General features: G+C 39.6%; 1 long non-coding RNA gene across 4 annotated transcripts in view; it reads right to left on the reverse strand.

Annotated features, from left to right (window-relative positions):
* The window catches only part of LOC113593942 (uncharacterized), a 49865-nt gene that overhangs the window by 20814 nt on the left and 5034 nt on the right, over positions 1–24017 (reverse strand). For all 4 annotated transcript variants that reach the window (XR_008298745.1, XR_008298742.1, XR_008298743.1 and 1 more), the window contains exon 4: positions 23140–23216. This is a non-coding gene — a long non-coding RNA (uncharacterized LOC113593942). The remainder of the gene's footprint in view (positions 1–23139; positions 23217–24017) is intronic.

Genomic DNA, 24017 nt, shown 5'->3' on the forward strand with positions numbered 1-24017 from the left:
GACATCCTAGCATGCCTTGGAGACCTGTGTCATTAAGTATCCCGATCCCCTGACATGCCCACAGCTGCACTTGCTATCACTTTGGACTTTGCCATTCCTTTCTCTAGGCTTTCATTCATATATTAAACCTTTCTTAACAGCTTACTACGTGTGGCCACTATGCAGTCTGCTGAGGATTGCGACGAACATCATTGGCAGGTCCTTGCTCTGGGAGCACGTGCTATTGGGTGGGGAGCGGGATGGTAAACACACCACCTAGTGGAAACGTGAGTGATCAGGTGGGATAACTGGAAGTAGAGGGCCTATTTTACAGAGCACTCGGAATGCTCTCTCTGAGAAGCCAGCCATGGAGAAGACTGTGAAGAATAGGGCACATCAAATGCGAACACTCGGGTGAGAGGGAGCTTGGCCTGTTCAAGGAACAGAAAGAAGGCTGAGGGGGCTGGATCAGAGCCAGTATAGACATGTAGTGGAAGATGAGGTCAGTGTGAAAGTCTGGGCCCAATCTTGGAGGGCCCCAGAGGCCCAGCAGGGTTAGGAGTCTGGACTTATTCCAAGTGCAAGGAGAGTTCCCTGGGTTTTTGGGTTTTGTGTGTTCAGTTAGTTTTTTGTTTTTTGTTTTCAGATACTTTAAATGCTCAATATTTCTGTCAAGGATCTGAGCACTGGCATTTTTCTCATCATCAATTGCTCTTACTTGTTATGTTCTTTCCTCATAGAATGTGAATCTTTATGTCCTTGTGAATACAGAGAAAGACAAAGGCTGTGGTAAAAACCAGTGTGAAAGCTAACAGTTAATAGGTCAGCATTGGATGAACGGAAGAAGCAGCCACGTAAGCTCTTGTGTGATGACAAATCCCTAGTGGAGAGAGGAGGTGAATCGGCTACAGACACTAAGCAGGGACTTTAAAATGTGAGACCCTGGAAATAGACACAGGTACAGAAGTGTTTCAATGACCTCCGGGATGTGTGCTGTATTTGTCTTCTTGCTGGACATGATCTTGTCTCTCGTGGTAAAGGGAAAGAGGCTTGAATATTCCTCCCTCTTCTGGTTTATTAGAAGGTAAACGTTTGTCCTTCTTTTTGGTTGTTCAGTATCTGAAACTCTTTCCCGCATTTGGATTTTCCCAGCTGGTGTCCACAAAAGAGCATACCTTCCACTATAGCAACCGAAATGCCAGATACTTGCTTTCTCAGTCTCCACTTCTAGTCAGGTATGAGTAATGGCATCCACTTGAGAGAGATGAAGTCATGAATGTGGGGGAGCCGTAACAAACTCCCTAGTGTCTCTCAGGGTCAGAGACGGCAGAATGATCAAGCTTCTAGGGTAGCGGTGCTGGGAGGGCCAGCGGGGCCTAGGGTCCCATTAGCCTCTTGCCTCTGCAAGTCCTTGTGTCCCTTCTCAGGAGTGCTCTTCCCAGGTGCCTCACCACAAACTTAACTCAGTAGCCTTCCTAGACAGAAATTCCGTGAGCCCTCAATGCCCTTTAATAAATTCATTTTCTCCTTCAATCTGACAGAGTTGGTGTCTCGTCTTTGCAACTAAGAACTGTGGATGATCCAGAAATGGGAAGGGAGAGGCTGCAAGCCATAGAGCCTTAGAGAAATGTGGGATGCATGTGCAAACATGAAAGTGTCATCTGGCTCGGTGGAAGCTGAAGGCAATGAAAATCCAGCTGGTGTTGTTAAGGGTTCTTGTCATGATCTGGTGAAGCAGTTAATCAGATCATCATCTGTGTGTATCTAGACTGAATTGCCATTGAAGGCAAAGCTTCAGGAGTCCAAGAGATCAACACTATTGAATAATATGAAAGTCACAGGGAATTCAAGGACTATGGGATGAGATGCCTTCTTCTAATGATAACTGATAGCTTAAATAAAAAGAAAGACATGCTCAAATTCCCAAATTCTCACTTCAAAGCACATGCTGAAAACCAGAGGCTTCCGTGCCTTTGTTAAAAGAATTTCTTATCACTTGCTGCTTAAGTATGCAGAAGGCCAAATATCAAATGTACAGTTTGAACCTGAAAATTACTGAACTAAAGAGTTGAATTCACTCTAGAGAACAAACTGATGGGGAGGTGGGTGGGAGGATGGCTTAAACAGGTGATGGGTATTAGGGAAGGCACTTGTGATAAGCGCTGGGTGTTGTATGTAGGTGATGGATTACTAAATTCTACATCTGAAACTAACACTGCACTGTATATTAACTAGCTGGAATTTAAATAAAAACTTGGAACAAAAACGAAGATGTAAAAAAAAAAAGAAGAGCTGAATTCATGTCCTCAGCTGGTTTCTTCAGAGAAAGATAAAACATTGATTTGGGGAAGAGCAGGCCTGGAGAATTTCAATGGGAAGATTTAGACGACTCATGGAGGTCATGGCCAGGCACGCTGCATTGAACTCTTGAGAAGATCCAATTACCTTATTGTTGAACATAAGAACTTCCTTCTACACTGATGTGATGGACCCTTGAATACTGATAGATTTCCTCTATGCCTCTTCAAGAACAAAACAGTATAAATGGCAGATCAAAATCCTTACTCCATGAGGACTACTGAAGCTATCCAACTTTTTGCAAACTTTTATTTTGTTCTTTTGCACTCCTGTTTACTGGTTAATAATTAAACCAAGTTAAAATAATTTAAATCAAATCTAAATAGTCATTCTCATTAGTTTTTGACCTCAAGACCAGTCTTTGCAGTCTAACCTGGTTTACTCAGAATTCCCTGAATCTTGAATTCCCACTGAATATCCTTTGCTTTTCTCTATCCCTGTAAATAAGAGACATCAGAAGGAGTGTTTTCACTTGTCAGGGTCAGAAATACTCTCTCACCACAGTGTCTCACGGGCATGACAATTCTCTGGGTTTGTATCAGATTTAGTCTGCAGAATATGGAACTGGATATCAACATCATACTGGTAAACTTGGAAACAGGGAGTAGAATGCAGCCTAGTTGCCTTGGTAAACTGTGTGTCTGAAGGTAAAGAATAATTCACATATAATTATGGGGTTTGTTATATTAGTAAACTTCCAGGTACATGCGCATGTGTGTGTGACAGAGACAGAGAGACCTGGGGAATCGGGGAATGTTGGGATATTCTTCCACAAAATGAAGGACAGGTAGCTGTCCATTGCTTTTCTTACCACTAAGAAAGTAGAGGAACAAGGCTTTATAGATCTTTTTAAATTTTGGAAATCATATGTACTACATTTGGATGCTGAGGCAGGCACTAATAATTATCTACCAATATGGATTTTTTTCAAATTTATTTATTTTAAAAGAGAGATCATGTGCAAGAGTGGGCGATGGACAGAGAGACAGGGAGAGGGAGAATCCCAAGCAGGTTCTGTGCTGTCAGTGAAGAGCCCTACATGGGGCTAGATCCCACAAACCATGAGATCATAATGTGAGCCAAAATCAAGAGTCAGACACTTAACTGGCTGAGCCACCCAGGCACCTCTGGATTTCTTTTTAATGGAACCCTAATTCTATTTGGCCAGAAATATGTTCAGTTAAAAATATTCAGGGAGTCCCTTGCAACTAGAAGTCACCAAGTATCAGAGTATGGCTAATGTGGCATAAGCTCCAGATTTCTAAGAAAGGTAGTTCCCCTTTCTGTTTCCCTCCCTCTTCCTATCTGGAGCTGTGGTACACAACCTGTGGGCATGGCCATAAGACAATAAGCATGAGCACAAATCACAAGTGAAGGATGGTGGAGCAGAAATACTGAAGGATCCTGTGACACTATTGATATTAGGGAGCTACTGCACAAGCCCTGGGCTGTTCACCTCCATACTTAGCATGGAACAAAAATAACCCGTCAGTAGGTTAAACTACTGTGGTTGGATTTCTTGTCCCTATTACAATGACTAACTGACACAAATGTGTTATATTGATTCATTTATTGGGTGATTGGAAAGGCAGTAGCTTTGACTGGGGCCCAGAGCAAATTCTTCCATCTTGGGAAGGCATTGGTACAGGCAATTTTGTCCCTTGGCCCTATTACCAGAAGATCCAGTGGTGCTCAAAGTGCTTGTGGCAGAAAAGATATTATATGGATTCTTTGGACAGAGTCTTTGGAAAATCTGTTAGGAGAATTACAGTGGAGGACCCCTGGATTTTAAGCCACACTCCTCTAGGCAAGTAATAATTCTTCTTTTGAAGGGAAAAAGCTTATCACTGAGTTACAGTGTATATTCCTGGGCACTCTCTCCTATTCCATTTAGTCTATTCGTCTATCTCTATGTCAGTACTATATTCTTTTGGTTTTTATAAGTTTATAAAAATCATGATATATAGTAGAGCAAGACTTGAAGAACCTTGTTCTTTAGGAGGGCTTTAACAAATTCTTGGCCAAATACTATTCTTGTATTTTAATATAAATTTTAGAATCAACTTGCTAAGTTCCATGAAAAAAAAGATTTCCTGGAATTTTGACTGAGATCACACTAAATCTATTGAACTAGGGAAAATTGGCATAAGGATTCCAATCCATGAAAATAGTATGTCTCTCCATTTGTGTAATTTTTAAATTCTCTCAAAATTTTTAGTTTTCTCCATAATGGTCTTGCATATTTTCTGATAAATTATTCCTTGGTGTCTGGTATTTTTGCTGCTATTATAAATACAATTTTTAAGAACGTTTATTTTCTAACTATTTGGTGGCTAGTATTTATTAAAATTTTTTTTTGATGTTTATTTTATTTTTGAGAGAGAGCAAGTGAGCATGAGCAGGGGAGGCGCAGAGGGAGGGGGAGACACAGCATCAGAAGCAGGCTCTAGGCTCTGAGCTTTCAGCACAGAGCCTGATGCGGGGCTCCAACCCACAAACCACGGGATCATGACCTGAGATGAAGTTGGCACTTAACCGACTAAGCCACCCAGGCACTCCTGGTGGCTAGTATTTAGAAATATGATTATATATTAACTTGGTATCAAGCAAACTTGCTAAACTCTCTATTATAATTTCTCTGGATTCTTTCACATTTTCTATACAGTTTTGTTATCTACAAATAATGCCTGTCTTCTCTGATAATTCTAAATTTCCTTATTTTACCTGTCTTACTACTATGGCTAGGACCATTATAATGCTAAATTAGATAAGTGTTACTAGGAATTCTTTTTTTTTTATCTCAAAGAGAATGCTTTCAATGTTTTACTATTAAAAATGTGGTTTTCTGCTTTCTTCCCTCTAAATATTCAAAAGGGGTGTGTTTGTTATGTATTTAAATGGAATAGATATTGTCAGATTGCTTTCCCAAAAGGTTAAAACAATTCATATTTCTTGTAGCATTTTTGTCAGCAACAGGTGTTATAATACTTGAAAATATTTGCCATTATGGTGGGTGTAAAATGATACTTTATTATTACTTTAATTTGCATTTTTCTCAACAGTTTGTGAGATTTATCTTTCTATATGTTGTTGGCCGTTTGAATTTTCCTTCTTATGAATGGTCCTTTTGTATCCTTTGCCTAAATATTTTTCTTTCTTTCTTTCAACTTGAAAGAGATTCTTGTATATTAAAATTAACCCCCGTATATTCTCTGGATTGCAACTATTTTTCCAAGCTTATTATTATTGACTTTGGTTTTATCTATAAAATAGATTTAAATTTATATATGAAAAAAGTCTGTTTTACTTGAGTGTCTTTTTTTCAGTCTTATCCACACATCGTCTCTCAAATTTGTGTAATTTTTCCTTAATTCTACATTTAAGTCTTTTAGCCATCTAGAATTTATTTCTATATATTGTATAAGATGAAGGTCCAATTTTATTTTCTTTCAGTCAGATAACTGTATCACCACCATTTATTAACTCACTTTTCCCACTTAAATGAAAATGCTATCTTTAATAATATATTGATTCTCATATGTAATTGGATTGTCTGTGCTATTGCATTTTGATTTGTCTATCATATGCCAATAATATGTTGTCAAAGCAGATGATAGTGTATTCTTTTAACTGTTGAAGCATGTCCCCCTGCTCCCCTTCACTAACCTTATTTTTCATGCTTTTCTTGGTTATTCTTAGATATTTATCCACTGGTATAAACTCTAAAATAATTTATTTAATTCTCTTTTTACCTTCTCCTTCCTTTTGTCATGAAAGAACTCCATTGGAATAATTAGTTTCATTAAATTTATATGTTAGTTTAGCAGGATAGAGATTTTTGTATTAAATTTTTTTTCCATCCAAACTCATGATTGGTGTGTATCCAAACTTTCCATTTATGCGTATCTTAGTTTATATCCTTCATTAAGACATTCATAATTTCCTATACTCTGCATTTTAAATTATATTTATTCTTAAGCATTTTGTAATTTTTATCATGATTGTGAATGGAATAATTTCTTTTCATATTCATTTTTAGGCTTATTTACAGGATAAAGTTGTTTTGTTTTGTATACCTATTTTTTTTTTTGTAACAAGGTTTCTTAGGTTTTTTACTTCTACCTCTTCTTTATCTCATTTTTTATTCTCATTTCAATAGTTATAATTTCCAAGTCAATGTTAAATAAAAATGGCAATGGTGACATAACAGTCTAGTTTCTGGCCTTAACAGAAATTGTTACGGTCTTATCATTTGTGATAGTATTGTTTTATTATTTGTTAACTATTATTTGTTAACTAATCTTTATTATATGTCAGTTATTTCCTTCTAATTCAATCTTACTTTTTTGTGGTCTTATTAATCTTTGTTTCCTTAGTATTTAGCTTTTCACTTAGCACATATTAGGTTTTAGTAAATGATCCATGAATGAGTGAGTGAAAAATTGTTAGCCTTTGCTCCAATGTCCCATCAGAGCTGTCCATGAGTGCTCCCCTTTCAAAAGGAGACTGGCAGATTAATAGTTTTTGTCTCACATTTTGGCTTCTTTTAATCCTGTAGGCAGAGGTGCCAGGCTCCCTGTAGCCATCCTCCATCAGGGAGGGCAATCTAATTTTGATTCTTTATAAAGGCTAAGCAATAAATTTCATCAGAAGACCTTTAATATCTGCTTGTTTCCCTCTAGTTTTCTCATTTAATAAATTACATTAACAGTATTCCTTTTTTTAAAATATGAAATTTATCATCAAATTGGTTTCCATACAACACCCAGTGCTCATCCCAACAGGTGCCCTCCTCAATGCCCATCACCCACTCTCCCCTCCCTCTCATCCTCCATTAACCCTCAGTTTATTTTCAGTTTTTAAGAGTCTCTTATGGTTTGGCTCTCTCCCTCTCTTTTTTTTTTTCCTTCCCCTCCCCCACACTCTTAAGTTTCTCAGGATCCACATAAGAGTGAAAACATATGGCATCTATATTTCTCTGTATGACTTATTTCACTTAGCATAACACTCTCCAGTTCCATCCATGTTGCTACAAAACACCATATTTCATTCTTTCTCATTGCCAAGTAGTATTCCATTGTGTATATAAACCACAATTTCTTTATCCATTTGCACTTTATGCAAGTTCTGCTTTATTATTTTCAGTTTTTTAAAAATTAGCTCCACACTTTTATAATGTATTATCCCTTTGACATTTTGCTGGATTTTGTTCAAGTTTTATTCAGAATTTATAAATTTCTATACATGCATGAGATTGATCCGAAATTTTATTTTTATTTTTTTGATTTTCTGGATTTGGTATTAAAATTATGCTATCTTTATAAACTAAATTGGAGGGAGTTTCATCTTTTTTCCAGTGACTGGAATGTTTTAAATAACATTAGAATAATTTGCTCTTTAGAGGTTAGATAAGGCTCAGCTGTGAAGCCATCTGGTTCTGGTATTTTGTCCAGTGGTAGACTCTAATTACTTGCTAATATCTGTTATGGTAACTGGTTTATTGAAGCTTTCTTCTTCTTGAGTTTCCTAATTTTCCTATAAAATTATTTCTTCTAGATTTTAAAATGTTTGCCATAGAGTTGCATGCAGTACTCACTTATAAATTATTTCTTCTTTACTTATAGTTTAGAAGTGTTTATTTCATCATTCCTTTCAAAGAACTAGCTTTTGGATTTACCTGGACTTTTGTTGTTGTGGTTTATTTTTATTTTCATAAATTCCTGCTTTTTTTCTTTATCAAATTCATTTTTCTAGTTTATTTTAAATTATTTTGTTGTAACTTGGAATGTTTCTTAAGATCCCAATACCCTACTAATTAAAAAAAATTGTTGTGGTTAAATCAGCCCAAATTGATTTTTACTGTTTACAACTCTGGTTGTAGTTTCTTAACAGGACAGAAAGAATAGTCCATGAAGAAAGATTCAGAGTGGAAGTGAAAATATTCTATTGGTATAAGAGTGGGACCAGGAGATGAAAGTTAAGAAGAAAGTACTCTTCACCTTTTGGGGCAATGTTTTGCTATCCTTCCCTGCTTTTCATTATTGCCTTCTAAGATGAAAAATCAATTATTTAATGTTCAAAATGAAATTTCTCCCTCATAAGAGAAAGTAAATGCTAAGGAATAAGGTATTGTCAGGTAGAGTTGAACTTTAGAGGATCCCAAACCATTGTAAAATCTAAGGTTTTTCACCCATTCCTTTACCCCCTTCCAAGAACCAATTTTTGCTCTCTTGGGAGTGATATCACCCCTGTTGAGAATACATCCTTTGCATATAGAACATATGAGAACCTTGCCCTATAGTGGGTTATTTTAGATATACAAAAAGGTAGGTTCTGGAGAAAATGAAGATTCATAGGCACTGACAAGTTTGAGAAATTCTCTTACAGATCCAAAGAAGAAAAGCCACAGTCTGGTGTTTGTTAATATTTGTGGAAGCCACTGAATGTAGATCTGAGTCATATATTTAGGAGAAGGGACAGGAAGGAGGATGGCATGTAAAGAACAAATTCAACTATGCTGGTTTTGGGCATGTTTGCCTTTGGAACATTCCTTGCTTTTTCCCAGCTTTTATCTATACAGCGAGAGCCTGACTCATAGCCTGAAAGCTCAGGCTTTCATATCAGCTGTTCCAGTTGGATTTGTCCACCGGGAGGCAACTGTGGGAGGCTGGCGGATAGGAGGAAGGAAAAAGCCAAGGTATTTCTTCTCCTCTCTCTGCCATGGCTGTGCATTTTCTGTGGCTCTAATTCCTGCTGAATGTTGTTCCACCATGTTTCCAAACTTCTAGTGGGCTATTCTAGTTTCTGGGCTCTGGTAAAATGACCTCCTTCCTTTATTCCTCCAGCCAACCCAGGGTTAAAGCTTTCCTTCTTCTCTAATCTCTCAGTTGCCTCACTATTCCCTATTGTCTTTTCAACTTTTCACATCTGTGTGACCAATTCCCTGCATTAAATATCTTCTGTTTTTAGATAATCAGACCCTGACTAATAGAGCAACTAGTTGGAAAATCCCCAAATTTGGCATGGATGCATAGTGGAAGGCACTTATGAGAAATGAGAGAGAAAAATAATATAATTTTAGAAGTCTATTTCAGACTGCCTAGCCAGAAGGAATGAACAGACTATAGTTTATACTTAGAAATCACAAACAAGCACATCCACAATAATTTGTTTACATCTTGGTACCATATTGTGATGTGTATTATCAGTTTACACATTTATCTTAGTAGGGAATAAGGGTAGGCACAAAGTCTTACTCAAAGCTTTTATACCCAGTCCTTAGCACCGTGCCTAGCACTTACTAGGTGCTCAATAAGTATATATAGAATGAATGGAAGATAATGCAGAAACAAAAGTTTTAAATTATTTTTAAGAGTCAGTCTGTTGCTAAGAGATCCTAACTTGGAATCCACAGACTCCTGTGGGATCTATGGAGAGATTTCAGGGGGCCCACAAACTAAGGTGACAAAAAAATGACATCTTTATTTCCACTAACCTCTGTGGAAAAATTTAGCATTTCCTTCAGTTATGGGTATAGAAAACAATCCCCAGTAGTTTTTGGAGTACCTGTCACCCATAGAAATCAGTGATAACTTTTGTAACACATTATGGTTGTTGCAGCTATCTCAAAATATTGTTTACAACCACGATCACTGCAAAATTTAAGTAGTTATTAGATTTACCTCTATATAATGTTTAGTGTATTAATAAAATTGTATGATAAATTTTTAATTTTGATAACTAAATTTAAATGTCTTTCTTTTAAATCTGTCTCTTCCTTTTATTTTTTTAAATTTAAAAACATTATTCTGAGAAGGGGTCCATAAATTTCATGAGTCTACCAGACAGGTGGTCTCAAAAAAGGTCAGGAAGCCCTACAAGTTGGTAACCCTGGGCTGTAGTGTTAGAGCTGGATTAAAACCCAACTGTGTCTCTTAAGTTGCATGTACTTGGGGCTAAGTGCAGATTCCTCATTTGTTAAGTGGGGATAATAATAGTAACTAATGGCTAGGGATGTGGCAAAGATTAACATGTCAAGTTTTTAGTCCAAAACCTAGTGTTAGTATTAAGCCATATAGGCATATGAACTGTAAGTCACACAAGATAAAAGGCAGAGTGATTGACAAACAATTGCTTGTCAAGCTGGGGTCTTAATTTGAAAACTGTGAAAGAAGGAATTGTCAGAAGAATAAGTTGGCAAAATAGGCCAAGTCTGCTGGGCCAGTTAAAACAATGGGGTTTAATGTCCCTGATATTTGTCACTACATCTTTTGGGAACACAGTAATGAACCAATTAATTACAACAAAGAGTCTTCTTCATTGTAAGAGGGTATTCTTCAGAGTCCCTTTTAGGAATCTAAAAATAAGGAGGCACTTTAAGCTTGGTGTAATTGTAGTCCAGCCCCAACACCCATTGCTGATCAGTTATCTCCTTATAGGAGTGGGTCTGCCACGTGTCCCCGGTTGGGGGAAATTCACTGGAAATAAACTGGCAGAACAAAACTTGGAGCAACTAAATGATAAAAGGAAAACAACTAAAAAATCCAGGAAGCTGAGTAATAAATTAGAAAACTCTCAGACTCTGCCAGGAGGCCATTTCAGTGCCATGTTGTGATGTCCCAATTCATTTTTACCTTTTCCAATGGGTGAGAGCTCTTAGAGGTACAGTGGGTGATGGGAGGTAGGGATATCTTGTGACATTGTCAGAGACAGGACATTTCTATTTTATCAACCATTTCATTGTGGCCTAGCTTGCTATGATTAAGAACAATTTCTATTAAGTCTTTCCTTACATGTTTATATGCTAGACACTTTACATATCCCTCACAATACTCTCAGATACATGCATTATTACCTCTACACTCCTCCTTAACAGGTGAGAAAATAAAAGCTTAGAGATGGTGATTAGCCCATCTGAAGTCACACAGATTGCAAGAGTGAAGCTAGGATTAAAAAATGTACCATACTGTGTTGATTACTATAGCTTTGTAATATATTTTGAAATCTGATATTGTGATACCTCCAGCTTTGTTCTTCTTTCCCAAGATTGCTTTGGCTATTTGGGATCTTTTGTGGTTCCATACAAATTTTAGGACTACTTTTGTTCTAGTTCTGTGGAAAATGTTGGTATTTTGATAGGGATTGCATTAAATCTTTAGACTGATTTTGGTAGTATGGACATTTTAACAATATTGCTTCTTCCAATCCATGAGCATGGAATGTATTTCCATTTGTTTGTGTCATGTTCCTTTTCTTTCATCAATGTTTTATAGTTTCCAGAGTACAAGTGTTTCATTTTCTTGGTTACGTTTCTTCCTAGGTATTTTATTCTTTTTGGTGTAATTGTAAATGGGATTGTTTTCTCAATGTTCTGCTACTTCATTATTAGTACACAGAAATGCAATAGATTTATATACATTGGTTTTGTATCCTGTGGCTTTACGGAATTCATTTATCAGTTCTGCTAGCTTTTTGGTGGGATCTCTAGGGTTTTCTGTATATAGTATCATATCATCTGCAAATAGTGAAAGTTTTATTTTTTTCCTTACCAATTTGGATGCCTTTTATTTATTTTTCTTGTATGAATCCTCTGGCTAGGACTTCCAGTTGTATGTTGAATAAAAGTGGTGAGAGTGGGTATCCTTGTCTTACTCCTGATCTTAGTGGAAAAGCTCTGTTTTTCACCATTGAGTATGATATTAGCTGTAGATTTTTCAACATGGTCCTTATTATGTTGAGATATGTTCCCTCTAAACCTACATTGTTGAGTTTTTACCACAAATGAATGTTGTACTTTTCCAAACGATTTTTCTGCATATATTGAGAGATCATATATGGTTTTTATCCTTTCTCTTGTTAATGTGATGTATCCCATCGATTTGTGAATAATGACCTACCTCTGCATCCTTAGAATAAATCCCAGTTAATTATAGTGAATGCTTTTTTAATGTATTGTTGTCTGCAGTTTGCTAATATTTTGTTGAGGGTTTCTGAATCTATGTTCATTAGAAATACCACTCTTTAGTTCTCTTTTTGTGTAGTGTCTTCACCCACCCAGTTTTGGTATCAGATTGGCTTCATAGAATGAATTGGAAAGCTATCCTTCCCCTTCTTTTTTTCTTTGGAATAGTTTTGAGAATAGGTATTAACTCTTCTTTAAACATTTGGTAGAATTCACCTGTGAAGCCATGTGGCCTGGGACTTCTGTTTGTTGGGAGTTTTTTGAATCCTGATTCAATTTCATCGCTGGTAACTGGTCTGTTCAAACTTTCTATTTCTTCCTCATTTTGGGGAGGTTGTATGTTTCCAGGAATCTATACATTTTTTTCTAAATTGTCAAATTTGCTGGAATACACCTTTTAATAATATTCTCTTGTAATTCTTTGTATTCCTGAGGTATCTGTTTTTATTTCCCTTCTTTCATACCTGATTTTATTTGAATCTTTCTTTTAAATGAGTCTAGCTAAAGGCTTATCAATTTTGTTGATCTTTTCAAAGAACCAGTTCCTGGTTTCACTGATCTGTTCAATTGTTTTTTTTAGTTTCTATTTCACTTATTTCTGCTTTAATCTTTGTATTTCCTTCCTTCAACCAGTTTGGCATTTTGTTTGTTATTTTTCCAGCTCCTTTAGGTGTAAGGTTAGGTTGGAAGTTTTCTTGCTTATTGAAGTAGGCCTGTATTGCTATAAAATTGCCTCCTAAAACAGCTATTGCTGCATCCCAAAGATTTTGGCCTATTTTCATTTTTCAATTGTCTCCATGTATTTTTTGATTTCCTCTTTGATTCCTTAGTTACCTCATTCACTGTTCAGTGACATGTTATTTAACCTCCATGTGTTTGTTGTTTCTGGATTTTTTCTTGTGGTTGATTTCTAGTTCCATAGTATTGTGGTTGGAAAGGATGTATGATATTTCAAATTTTTTGAATTTTTTGAAACTTGTTTTATGGCCTAACATGTGATCTATTCTGGAGAATGTTCCATGTGCACTTGAAACGAATGGGTATTCTGCTGTTTTAGAATGGAATGCTCTGAATACGTTTTTTAGAACCATCTAGTCCAATATGTTATTCAAATCCACGGTTTCCTTGTTGATTTCCTGTTTGGAGGATCTATCCATTGGTGTAAGTGGGGTGTTAAAGTCCCTTACTATTATTTTATTACTATTCATTACTTTCTTTATGTTTGCTATTAGCTGCTTTATATATTTGGGTGTTCCCATTGGGTACATAAATATTTACAATTCTTATTGGACTGTTCCTTTCATGATTATGTAGTGTCTTTCTTTGTCTCTTTATCTAAGTATTGCTATCCAGTTTTGTTTTTTTTTTTTGCTTTAATTTGCATGATAAATGTTTTTCCATCCCTTCACTTTGAATCTGTATGTGCCTTTAGGTCTGAAGAGAGTCTCTTGTAGGTAGCATATAAATGGGTCTTGCTTTTTTTTTTTTAAGTTTATTTCTGACAGAGAGAGAGAGAGACACACGGAGGAGAGAACGAGTGGGGGAGGGGTAGAGTGGGGGGACAGAGGATCCAAAGCAGGCCTTGCGCTGACAGCACAAAGCGCAATGCGGGACTTGAACCCACTAACTGCGAGATCATGACCTAAGATAAAGTCGGATGCTTAACTGACTGAGCCACCCAGGTACCCTAGGTCTTGCTTTTTTATCCATTAAGTCACCCTATGTCTTTGGACTGGAGTATTTGGTCTATTCACATTCAACGTAATTATTGATAGGTATGTACCTATTGCCATTTTGTTGCTTGTTTTACACGTGTTTTTGTAGTTCTTCTCTATTCCCTTCTTGCTCTCTTCTCTCATAGTTTTCTGGCTTTCTTTAGTGATATACTTGAATTCTTTTTAATTTTTTGCATATCTATTACCATTTGTTTTGATTTGTGGTTACCATTAGGTTTATGTATAACATCTTGTGCATAGAACAGTCTATATTAACTTGATGGTTACTTAAGTTTGAACCCATTCAAAAAGCACTAAATTCTTACTCCTACTCCCCACCCTCCATGACATTTTAGGTATAGAGTGTCATAGTTTGTACGTTTTTATTTTGTAAATCCCTTGACTGATATTTACAGATATACCTAATTTTATTGTTTTTGTGCTCCCTACTTTTGTTACGCCTGCTTATGGTCTTTCCTTTCCACTTAAAGAATTTCCTTTAACATGTCTTAAAAGGCTGGTTTAGTGGTGATGAATTCCATAAGCCTTTTCTGGGACACTCTTTGTCTCTCCTATTCTGAATGATAGCCTTGATGAATAGCCTATTCTTGGTTGCAGAGGGTTTGTTTGTTTGCTTGCTTTTTTCAGCACTTTGAATACATCATCCCATTCCCTTCTGGCCTGTAAAGTTTCTGCTGAAAAATCAGCTGGTAGGTAGCCTTATGGGGTTTCCCTAGTATTAACTTTTCTTTTCTCTTGTTGCTTTTAAAATCTCTCTTTATCGCTACTTTCTGCCATTTTAATTATTATGTGTCTTAATGTGGACTTCCTTGGGTTGATTTTGTTGGGGGCTCTCTGTGCCTCATGGATCTGGATTTCTGTTTCCTAGATTCAGGAAGTTTTCAGCTATCATTTATTCAAATAAATTTTCTGCCCCCTTTCTCTCTTCTCCTTTTGGGGTCCCTCTAATGTGAATGTTGTTATGCTTACTGACATTGTTGAGCTCCCTAAGTCTATTTTCATTTTTTATTATTCTTTTTTTCTCTTCTCCCATTCAACCTGATTGCTTTCCGCTACTCTGTCCTCTAGGTCGCTGATCCATTCTGCTTTCTGCGGTCTACTATTTATTCCCTCTTGTATATTTTTAATTTCAGTTCTTGAATTCTTCGCCTCTGATTGGTTCTTTTTCATGTTTTCTGTCTCTTTGTTGAAGGTGTCACTGAGGTCCCTCCACTCTTTTCTCAAATCCAGTGAATATCTTTATGACAATTACTTTATATTCTCTATCAAAAGACTGCCTAACTCTTAAGTGTTTTATATATCTGTGTTACTTGACCAGAAGTTAGATTTACCAGTATAGGAATTTAGCTAGAACAAAACAAAACCTGAAAATATTTGTGACTTTTGGACTAATGGACAAAGCTCATCTTCAAAGTCAATCATCTTTACTGAAAGGAAAGGGGCATCCCTTCTTTTTGAAGCTAAGCTTTCAGTGTTTTTCAGGTTTCCTTTTGGCTGGTAAATTTGGCCAGAATAATACAAACGTTCTGTCCCTTTCTGCCTCCACGATGAATTAAAGAACAAGGTAGTCTGTTTGAAAGGTGTGGTGATAGAGGATGAAGCTCTGTTGTTGCCTCCTGGGATGCTCCTTTCCATCTCCTGCAGAGCTGGGGGAAGAGCAGTACTAGGGAAAGTCAAGTTAGTATACAGCTGTCATTATGTGAAAGAGAAGAGAGAGAGAGAGAGAGAGAGAGAGAGAGAGAGAGAGAGATGGATTAGAGGTCACTCTAATCCATTCTATCCACCTCTGTGACTAAACATATGTCATAAGCACACATCAATAATCTTTAAAGCTAGGACAGATTGTGGAGATGATCCAGTTAAAGTTCCTCATTTTACCTCTGGGGAAACAGAGACCCAACAAAGCTTCCAACAGTCATGTGGGTGGCTCCTGGCAGAGTTCAGGATCCACCATGCTTCCTACTCCACTTTGATTTGATTCCCATGTATTTTGTCACGTGTCATTAGAGTGCATTCGAGACTGCCAGGCACTAGTCAAGAGGCCAGAGCTGAAGTAGCTCCATCTCTGCCTTCAAGGGGCTTCTGAGCCGGTGAAAATTATAGACCTGTTTCTTGATCAACTTCTGATGCTTTAGCAATCATGCATTAGGAACTGCCTCTGGGATCGGGATCTGGGAGGAAGCAGCTGTGGGCTGAGAGAGAAGCTGACGGCAATGCAGGCCTCTCAGCAGCCTCAGCCTACCGGTGGACTGCTGGAGCTAGAACGGCCATTTAGAACTGTCTCAGGTTGTGCTGAGACGACCTGGTCTTTATTCTCCCACATCAGCCAGCGCGGCATGTGGGTAGGGGAGTGACCTTAGTCAAGGGGGTTGTCCACAGGCAACGAATCCCTGCCTTCCTTCACGGAAGGGGGTCTGGGCAGCACACCACTGCCTATGCACCACATCCTATGAAGATGAGCTCTCTCGTGTGTGGCTTTCCTGCCTTGCGAGACATGGAGAATGTTAACCAGTTCCTCTGAATTCTTTTATTAGCAGTCCTAGGGAAGGCAGAGAGAATTTGTAAGGAGGGTTTACAATTGTTTCCAAGGGCGAGGGAGTTATCTATGTTCTCAGTTTAAGAGCAACTCCAAGTTCTATGCAAATTAATCAGGTGAGAAGGACAGGATGCAGGCAGGCTTCACACAACCCTGTCAAAAGAACTTGAGCAAAGGTTGAGATCGACCGACAGGGTAAAATGTATAAAAGGCACAAGTTCTCAGAGATGTGAAGTCCATAAAGTTCCACAGGAATGACCTTGTCCCAATATCCGTAAGATTATGAGAGCCAAGAAGGGCATATGTAGCTTAGGCTTTCGGGGTCCAGCTTCACACACAGAAGTTAATTAAGTGGGAGAATGCAAAGGGCAGCACCTTCTTACAAAGGAAAAGTTTTTAAAAGTAGGGGAGGGAGGCACTGGGTTCTCTACATTCTCCCTTAGAAAGGAAACTCAGAAAATTTTAGTCTCTGGAGATATTACTGATGAAACATAGCCATTATCTTTGTTTTAAATCAAGTGAGGAGGCCAAGACTTGTCCCAATGACTGTCGTCTTCTACGAAACTCATCTCCTTATACTGACATGAAGAAGGAAACAGAATTCTCCTCAGGGTATTACAGGCAAGGAGAGAGTGAGTGTTGGGATTCTCCAAAGAGGCTACTTAAATAACACTCAAGTGAGGCCCACAGAGCCATTAGAGAGGATGGAAGTTTCCCTTCTGGTAAAACAAATGTGCTCATCAGATCTGCTTTGCCAAGTATTTATCTGAATCTCCATTTCAAGGCCGAGAAATCAATAATTTACCAGAGGAAACACAAAGAATTAACTAAACAATTAAACTAAATTTAAGCCACCTTACAAAAGAAAATACCACAGACTAGCTTGTGCAAGGACAGCTAGGATCTGTTTTAGAACTTGTCAATTTTGTCTTTTGATGATCACTTCTGGCCAACAAATTTACCTAGTACATCAGCTTGGTATCTGTACCTTGTAGAGGAAATTCAAAGAGGACTGAAGAGAAAAACAATAGAGTAAGTCCTGCCAACTAAATGAATTGGCACCTGTCAAAACATAAATTTGCATGAAATGGCAGAAGAACATCTGATATACGGGGCCTGTCAACAAACATCTCAGTAACAGTGCTTTTCTCAGCAACTTCCGTGCTTAGGTTTACACTTAAAATACACATATCTAGAAACTCAGGAGAGAGGAGGGTTGACTTAGCACTGCCACTGGTGTTTCTCACATTTGAGCTCCGGTTCATGACACTAGTGGTGCTGCCTTCGTGTCATCCCAAACAGACAGAGGTGCCTGTTTGTCATCCCAAACAGAAAAGAGAAGCATACCTCCTGCTTTGCAGCCCACCCAGAATTACGGGTTTGCATCAAAAGCAAAGAAAGGCCAAGCCACTGATCTCATTTAGAGGCACAACAGAGTCTCAAAGCCTTTGAGAATGGAAAAGTAAAGTACGCTACGGCGTAGGAGAGAATTTCTGTGCGGAACATTATTGCGATGTCTCCATTCCCAAATCCATATGAACTCTTCTGGGGAGGGAAAAAAAAAGAGAGAACATGATCTAGCCAGACCTCCAGGGAACTTGGTGATATCGGTGCCACCCTAGGTTTTAGACTTTACTTAGCCAAACGGACAGAAAGATGCTAAGGCATGGAGAACTGGCCCAGGGCTGAAACAGGGTCCACCTTATGCCGCATATGGCACAAACTGGATCAAACGAAAGAAGATTTATGGAGCCCACACATCTTCCCTGTCAAGAGAAGAAGGCAGTATTATGGGAAGTGCAGTGAATCCTGGAAATCTCACTGAGTGAGGTTTGCAGATTTGTGGGTATGAGGGTTAGAGGCATGTGCAGGTTCAGGAAATTATCACACAGTCCTCTGCTTCCTGTTCCCATTTTCCACATAATGCCCTTTATAAACGGAGTACCATGAGATGGTTTCATCTCAGTTCTAGATCCTCTGTGATGGACCCTCCAGATTTCCCTTTGAGAAACCTACTAAGCTAATCCCATTGCAATGCTCAAGAGACTCTTCTGCTCCTATCTTTGTATTTCTTTCCTCCATTTTCCTCCATTCACTTTGGTTCACTTAGTGAACCTATCCTAAATAATCCCCCGCCCTCAGCTTAGGGGTTTGATAATGCAGTAGAATAACTGTAGAGCCACTTGGATCATCACGAAGAGAATAAAGGTAGCTAAGTCTGTAACTAACACACTCACATACACACACGCAGGCACACGCTGGTTCCCTGCCGCATCCACACAGCAGTTTTTATCTGTTGGGTCTGCCGTTATTGTCAACCCTCCGTTCTTTCCACTGAATGCACGTGGTGAAACCTCCCTCCCACGTTTGCAGGGGAGGCTCCCGGACACTAAGATCGCTGTGTCACTTCTGGCTTCTCTGCCGCATGCTCTCCGGAACGTGCCGACTTCTTTCTCCACAGAATAAACACAGGGGCAGTTAAAGGTCTAGTAAGGGCTTTATAAGCAGGGGGAGATTGCCTTCAAGACTAATCGCCTTGTAGAGAGCCATTTTCGGGACAGTTAACACTACCGCCATTTGCTGCTAAATAAGCTCAAAGAACCTGACTGGAACTGAAACAGGCTGGCTGGCTGAACTCGGTATTTTTTGAGAGCCAGGCTTTTCGGTCTAACACTGGTATTTCCTGCTTCAGTTGTAATGAAATATAGTGGTGCATAGTAACACTGAGCCCACCAAAACAGGGCGTCCAGACACATACCCAGTGAGCTACTGCCTCTAAGAGGTATGACATCTCCTTGTTCCAGCCGTCTGCACCCACTGAAGAGTTTTAAAAAGCACAGCCTCAAGACTTTTCTATCTACACTTACCAAGTGGCAGATAAGTGCCGTTAAATATTAACTATTTTAGTTGTTAGCAGTGGAAGTATTCTTAAACCTGTGGAATATCACTAGAAAAGCAGATGGGGGGCGCCTGTGACTCAGTAGGTTGAACGTCTGACTTTGGCTCAGGTCAAGATCTCGTGGTCTATGACTTTGAGCCCTGCATCAGGTTCTGTACTGACAGCTCAGAGCCTGGAGCCTGTTTCAGATTCTGTGTCTCCCTCTCTCTCTGCCCCTTCCCTGCTCACGCGCGTGCGCACTCTCTCTTTCTCAAAAATAAATAAACATTTTTTAAAAAAAGCAGTTTGAGGGGCGCCTGGGTGGCTCAGTCAGTTAAGCGTCCGACTTCAGCTCAGGTCACGATCTCACGGTCCGTGAGTTCGAGCCCCGCGTCGGGCTCTGGGGTGACGGCTCAGAGCCTGGAGCCTGCTTCGGATTGTGTGTCTCCCTCTCTCTCTGCCCCTCCCCCGTTCATGCTCTGTCTCTGTCTCAAAAATAAAATAAAAACGTTAAAAAAAAAAATTAAAAAAAAAAAAAAGCAGTTTGAGCTGTTCTGGTCGAAATTGGGGAAGAGCTGGCCTCCCCCGACCTCCAGAGAACCTTCAGGAAAGTTCTATGGAACTCTTCAGTGGAAGCAGCTTGAAAACCTTGATCTTGTTTAGAATATCGACCCAGTTTTCCAGCCAGGGCTCTCTCTGGCTCACGGAGGTGTTTTTCGTTTGGCTCTTCAATGTTTTAAACATTGCTGTACTCATTTCCAACACCAGAGTCAATAAATTTGTGTATAAAGTCACGGACGTCAGGCTCCTCTTAAAAACTCAGAAGGTGAGGACAGACGGTGCCTGCAATCTCTCAAGGCCATAGTGAACTGAGGTGGTTGTGACTCACTACTGCCTTTCACCAGGTCTGGACACTCCTGTAGGTGGCTGCCTGCCCCCACTGGGCTTGTGGCCCCTGAAGCACTGATTGGGCCTACCTCATTTTATGGTTGAGGCAACAGTAATGCCCTGGCTGGGTCACGGCAGCGGCAGGATGGGAACCTGGATTTCCTAAGTGCGGGCTCAGCGTTGTTTTCTCTAGCCCACACTGGCATTTTTCAAACCGGGGTTCTGAGGAAGTGATCTTCAGAACCCACGAGAGTGCTTTTCCTCAAGAACGTGTCTCTACTGTTTGGACATTTGAGAAATCCCCCATGGAACTGAGCTACAGTGGCATGTCTGAGGGTTCAGAGCCATAGATGTTTTCAGTTGTTTCTGTTCTGTTGTCAGTCTTAGGAAAGCGGGACTATCATGGCAGATCCCATTAGGGTGCAATTTGGGATATGCTGCTAGCTAGGTATATCCCCTAAAATGTGACAGGCAGACACAGACAAAACCTATTAGGCAGGGAGTGGTTCTGATTCCTCCAAGTCAGCCTCACCATGGGACCTACAATTAGAGGTACAGAAGCAAAGGGTAGCAGGAAAGCCCAAGGTGATGGCACCAGTGATGCCGGGGAAAGAGTACCTTTATCCTCAATTTCTAATATTGACTTTAACCCATTAATTACACCGGGAAGTCTCTCAGCATAGTAGGCACGGCTGCCAGATGGCTTGGGTTCAAATTCCAAGGCCACCATTTACTATGATGCTTTGGCAAGATATTTAAGCTCTCTATGCCTCAGTATAATCATCTGTAAAATGGGCATAACAGTATTTAGCGTGTGAGATTACTGTGAAAATTAAACGAGATAAGCACCTAAAACTCAATGCCTAGCACATGATGAATACTGAGAAATGTTTGCCATTATTAGCACAGCAGGTTTATAGTTTACAAACCACTCTCATTTCCTTCTAGTTCTTCCATATAACAAGGCTGTGAGAGAAGCCAGAAGAACCATACCCATCTTGATACATAGGAAATCTGAGGAGGTTAGTTACGTAAGTCATCCAGAGTCATGTGGGGAGTAAGGGAGAAAGCTAGTGCTTGGGTCCAGGTTTTCTGCCTCAAGATCCTATGTTCCTTCAACCACCCACAATGCCTTGGGAACCTCTATGCAGTAGGAATGCTTTTCAAGGACTCTTCTCAAAGGTAGAGGTCGGTGAGACAAGAAGATTGAAAGACTCCAGAAGAATCTGCTTTTTGCTCCTTTTCCTGCCTCTATTCTTGCTGGGCTCTGCACCCCCACTTTCCACATGGCTCAGAGTGCAGAGACAGTACGTCCTTCTTGTAAGGGACGAGAAGTTGATGATTTCCTTGGAGTCTTCCAGCACAAGAGAGAGAACACTGAAGGAAGGACTGGGAAGAATGATGGGATGAGGCCATCGTGCGCATATTCCAGACCACCGGTGCTAGACAGCTGGACGCCAAGACCCCTGGCTCTAAGAAATAAGTGACTTATGGAGGACACCTGGACCTCTGTCCTTGTCTTGTCCTGGATGCCCAAGAGGATGCACAGGCCAGACCACAACCCTCAATAAAAACCCGAGACCCCAAGCAAAGATGAGACTGTCACTTCTTTCCGTTCTGTCTCCCAGACACTGTCTGTATTTGTGATGTCTCTATAGCTTCGATGAGCTCTGCTCTCACTTCCTATTGGTTTGTGATTGATTTCTATCCTGCGTGTAGCCAAGGACCTTCTTGGCTGGTCCTACGAGACCCCCTCAGGGTCCTTAGACGCGACCTGCCTGCATCATCGACATATGTCAACACATATGGTGGGATCAGATCACTTAAAAGTTAGGCCTTCCAAGGGAACTAGCAGAAGCAGTTGGAAAAACAGAGAGGATTTATACAGAGAAATGAAAAACAGCAGCACACTGAGGAAAGTCCTTGTTGGAAATTAAAAATACGTTGAAGGGGATGGTGCTCCCATGATGGGCAGCTCTCAGGTGACAACAGCAGCTTCCATGTGGTACTAACGGGCCCTCTCAGGGCACTCTGATCAATTTCTGAGCTTGGCCAGCTGCTCCCATCCAGGGTAGAGACGGTGCAGTACAGGGGCTGGGCAGGGGACTGGAGCAGGAGGGGAAGAGGCCCCTGACACCGAGCTAGATACTCTGCACATTGCTAGTGAAAGAGTTTAACTAAGGCAGCAGCCAACATTTCCCAGGCAAGGAGACTTGTCAGATTATGGGCTTTCCATTGGTGAAAGCCTCAGGATGCTTTTTATGGTGTTTCTTTAATTACGGCTTTGGATTCTAGAAATTTTATGTTGGAGCTAGGCATGCAGCAAGCTCACTGGAAAAAAATCTTGAGTAGTCTGTTTTAGATTCTAGGTTGGTCCTAGAGGCAGTTATAGGAAATTGGCACTGGCCTGGTTGGCATATTTTCAGTTTTATTACCACCTGAAATAGGCCCACAGTTTTATTTCTTTTAAGGGCAATATGGGGAAAAGGCCAGTCTCTTTATGTTGCTTTCGGTACTGAGGGCTTTTGCTTCTCCCTTTGCGTTTTCAGGCCCCTCCATGCTTATTGTCCACGTGCCCCACCCACTCACTCCTATTTTACCCACATACTAGGTCTGGGTGAGGTGGGTCAGGCCCAGGTAACAGCCGCAGTAAACAGTTTCCTGAAATAACTCGAAATAGTTTAAGACATAGTTTAATGAGTTTCCTTTCCATGCACCTGTTTTCTGTCCTCTGATAGAGAAATTGTCCCTTTAGTAGAACATGGTCAAGAATGTTGGAGAAATAATTTTTGCATCTCCTTACCTTGAAGACATCCTGCCATCATCACCCTTCCCAGGTGCAGTACACTAAGCTCCACTCTCCACGTTTATGTTCTTTTCCTGTAGGATTGCCAGATAAAATACAGGACGCCTAGGTAAATTTGAACTTCCAAGAAATAAGAATAATTTTTAAACATAAGTATGTCCCAGCTATGGCATGGGACACAGTCATACTAAAACAAACAAACACACAAACAAAAAAACCATATTCACTGCATATCTGAAATTCAAATTTAACTATGTACCCTGCATTAAGTTTTGCTAAATTTAACAACCCTATTTCCCGGGGAAAGAGCCTACTGAAGAGAAAAGAGAAGAATATTGGCAGTTAAAGTTTTTTTTTTTAAAATTGGACAATATAATAGATGTATTAAAGATAATTTTTCAAGGAAAGAGAAAACAGTGCATTAAACTGACCGTTTCAAATACACGCAGCCTTCATCTTTAGATCTGCTCTTCAAGTTCTTGCCCTTGCAATTTTTCTTGTTATGTAAAAGTATGTGAAATTGGAATAAAGTTTGTTGTTTAGTGAATAGCATTGTACTAATGTTAATCTCCTGGTTTTGATGGAGAATTTTATGCTACAGTCTCATAATTTGTTCACATTAAAGAAAGTTCTGGATCAATGGCAGCATGTGAACTTTCTATACTATTTTTGAAAGACTTTTTAAAATGTGTATTTATTTTGAGAGAGAGAGAGAAGCAGAGAAAAGGGAGAAAGGGAGGGAGGAGGGGGAGGGAGAGAGGGAGGGAGAGGGAGGAGGGGGAGAGAGGGAGGGAGGGGAGAGAGGGAGAGGGGAAGAGAGGGAGAGGGAGGGAGAGGGAGGGGAGGGAGGGGAGGGAGAGGGAGGAGAGGGAGGG

This window comes from Acinonyx jubatus, chromosome B2 (assembly GCF_027475565.1).
Source record: "Acinonyx jubatus isolate Ajub_Pintada_27869175 chromosome B2, VMU_Ajub_asm_v1.0, whole genome shotgun sequence".
Taxonomy (NCBI): Eukaryota; Metazoa; Chordata; class Mammalia; order Carnivora; family Felidae; genus Acinonyx; species Acinonyx jubatus.